At 41.0% G+C, this 3,606-nt stretch overlaps 1 pseudogene; it reads right to left on the reverse strand.

Moving 5' to 3' along the window:
• Positions 1 to 1,779: 1,779 nt before the first annotated feature.
• LOC101858328 overlaps positions 1,780 to 3,606 on the reverse strand; it is a 25,482-nt pseudogene continuing 23,655 nt past the window's right edge.

The raw sequence follows: 3,606 nt of genomic DNA on the forward strand, positions 1-3,606 counted from the left end.
AGTGCTCAAGTGAATTGTGATTGGTTCATTGTCTTGTCGCTATTTTAAGTGACTCTGTGACCGTGAACCTGAGGGAGGTGAACGTGACATACTTAAGTCACCGTCCTATGATTTGTGCTTTTGAACGGTTTTGTAGTGGAGTGGTGAAAGGTATTACTTGAGTGTTCAGTTCTAATGCAGGATGAATGAAATTGACGTTTAGCTAACAAACAGATTTAGTTCTAGAAGTCAAAGCCACAAGTAAAAAGAATGAAAATAAAAGCACAAGGTCTTCCTTCACCAACCCAAGGATCCTAAAATTATACACCATCCCATTTACTCTGCCCTTGATTATCTTCAGCCTAAGATAGCTTAATTGTGCACGCCCACTTTTTAGACCCACGAGCCGCCCCTGTCCGCATACTGCTTCTATTAGTATTAGATGCATTTTGTAAAATTAATCGCAGATTCTCACCCAGGAATATATTTTCGCTTTACAAAGAAATCTTCTCTTTTTAAATATATATTTAGTAGTATTTAAAAACTGGGTCTAAGTATAGGACACTGGCCACTAAATCTAGCGGCCACTAAATCCTGGGGGTATAAAAATGTGCCTGATGGAGCACAAACTAACCCTGGGTCACGAAGAGGTTAATGTTTTCCGCACATTCCACTATTCAGCAGTGGCGGTGGGTGGACCAAGATTTGGGTGGGGCTTAAGTTTCTTCCACTTCTTTACCACAAAAAAAGCAAGCAATAAGAACAAAACAGTGATGATTTTTCTATACTCACGGCGAGCCACAGCATTTTGAGAACCATTCAAACGAGAAGAGTCACCTTTGTCTTCCATCTCTTTGTTCTTAGTTAAATTTAAGCTCTTCTGGATGGTGGGGACGAAGCCGTTTCACCTCCAAATTTCTCTAATTAGTTTTTATCTTAAGAAAAAGTTGTCTTAACAGTGGTTTGATGTAATTAATAACTGTTAAATCTCAGCGGCACAAACACACAGCACTCCAAACACATACCGTCTATGAGGTGGATTGGGTCGTGTTGTTGCGGAAAATAGAACGCGCCTAACAAAGGCCCAATGGGTGCATAGGTATCTGTGTCACTGGGGGAAAGTGTGTCGTAAACTTTCACCCCATTGTCAGGGCTGGGAGAGCGTGAGCCCTCTGTGCAGTGTTATTTTTAAAAAGTCTTCTACCTTTTGACAAGAAGAGTTTCATTACAGACAGGCGTGGGAACCGGCTTATTCTTTCTAAGCCCTAACGACATTTGATTGGCTGTTAGGTTACTATAGTTGTAAGCGATGACAACAATGATTGGATAAACGGGCAAGCCGCCAAGCTGATAACTGTGTGTTCATTGTATGCGATCATAACGGTTTCAACTGCTTATTTCGTTATTTAAGAAACTTCCATTAACTAAGGGATAGAGTTGGGGTGGGGACGGGGTGGGGGTGAGGGGCTCAAGCCCGTATGCCCTTCACTACCCACCGCCACTGCTATTCAGACTCGTAGTTCAAACTGTCCAGGCCACATGGTAGAAACCTTGTCCTTCTTTTGTAATTTACCCACTGCACCCAACAGCAAACGGCAAAAAAAAAAAAACAATAAAAAAAATTGATTCGATTACTTATAGATTACTGCAGTGGCCACTTCGATTGCAAAATTGCTTTACGATCATCGGAACAGAAATTGTTCATAACCACATCAACAGGGAAGTCTCGGTAGTCTAGCTAGCCACTGTCTCCCCCTCCCCAACCCTTATAGAGAGCATTTACATCGGGAGCTCATTATTTCAATGCTACAGTCGCCTGCCTCTGCATTTTGAATTGTCAAATAAACAAAAAAGCACCACTTTGCATGTGGTCTCCTTCACTTTCATTGTTTAAACATGAGTAAAGCAATTGCTTTAATAGAGTGCCCATTCATGTAGGTCACTTTAAAAAACAATCAGAAGCTAACTTGTATCAGTCATCTAAAAATTCTTCCTCTTGTCAAAGCTAGATCCGCAATACGCTCGTAGCAATTGTACTTTCACTTTTTCATCACAAGTTTGACAGCAGCTTCCTCTTTTCATTCTGTAGTTTCAACCTTGCTGTCTCTTAAATAATAAAGTACATTTTATTCAGCTCTTTGTTTTGCAATAATATCATAAACAATCGATAGCTATTTATACAACTGGTAGTTTGACAAACAGATTCAATTCAAGCTAGGAGGTCCAAGTCAACTTAAAACAAACAACAGATTTCCAATTCTTGCAAACATTTTACATAAAACAGCTTGATCTTCCATTAACCTAAAATGGCTGAAAGAAACAAGATAGAAAGTGTGGACATGGAACACGTAATTCACTTCTGCTGTAGATTTTCCTTGAAATAAGTTATAATGTACTCCTTGATTGAAATTTTATACAGTAATTCAATATGCTGAGCAAAATATGAGGAAAACATATAAAAATGAGGTGTTCATATGGTTAGCTTAAGAGCTTCAAATTCAGGTCAATAGATTAATTAGGCCAGAATATCTTGTATTCAATTACTTTCACAGAGATTTAAATAACTTGTAAAGATCCCAGTGTTCTCTCACACGAGATTGGCATCTTTGGCCAGGGAGTAGAACACAGAGTCTGTGTTGGAGAGCAGAGCGTTGGGAGAGTCCATCTCCTTGATCACACCTTTGTCCATGACAATCACTCTGAAAAAAGCACAAAAGGCAGGCCATAAGGGTGTGCAAGATCTATCAAATCAGATATCCTGTTACTCAAAGGTAGGGAAGACTTGCATGTATAGATAAAAGGGGCAACACTGGGCTCATTTTCCTTCAAACACCTTCAAGTTTTTTTCTCCCATTTCAGATCTGAGTGTCTGTCACCTGAATGTTTTTGAGGCCCACAATAAAACTGAAGATTTTAATCATCTTCCCTTCCAGAAGTGAGGATCCTTAGCTTTTCAGGCATATTCAAATTATTATTTTAATTGGAATTCTATATATCACTTTTGCTAGAGGGAATTTTACATCGGTAAGCAGTCTGCTCACCGTTCTATTTCAATTGCCACTGCCTTTGACATTAATCTTTTAAACAAAAATATCTCTTAAATGTTACAAAATATATCTCTTATCTCACAAAAGTCCCTGCATCTCTGCCAATCCTTGTTGGAGACAGCTGAAAATATCGTCTACCAATCAGCTTTGTTGAAAAGGTCTTTCTCTTGATCTTTGGTATGCAGAAGAGACCACGATTTAGACTGTGAGAAAAGAGAATCGCTTTGACCTGTCATAGTCCATGATGGTGTTTAGCCTGTGCGCTATGGTGAGCACGGTGCTGTGTTTGAACTCCTCCCGTATAGTTTTCTGGATGAGCTCGTCCGTCTCCATGTCCACGGCGGCTGTAGCCTCGTCCAGGACAAGGACTCGAGAACGACGTAACAACGTCCGGGCCAGACACAGTAACTGTCGCTGACCCATGCTGGGGGCGTGACGGATAGGGTAAAGGGTGGGTATGAGTGTGGTTAGGGGTGGTAGTGGGTGTGGGTTTGGGTGTGGTTGGGGGTGGGTGGTCAAAGGGTGGAATGGGAGTGGGAGCAAGGCAGGGGTGTGGGTGTGGTTGGGGATGGGTGAGAGT

Source organism: Aplysia californica, unplaced genomic scaffold (assembly GCF_000002075.1).
Source record: "Aplysia californica isolate F4 #8 unplaced genomic scaffold, AplCal3.0 scaffold00040, whole genome shotgun sequence".
NCBI classification, from domain to species: Eukaryota; Metazoa; Mollusca; class Gastropoda; order Aplysiida; family Aplysiidae; genus Aplysia; species Aplysia californica.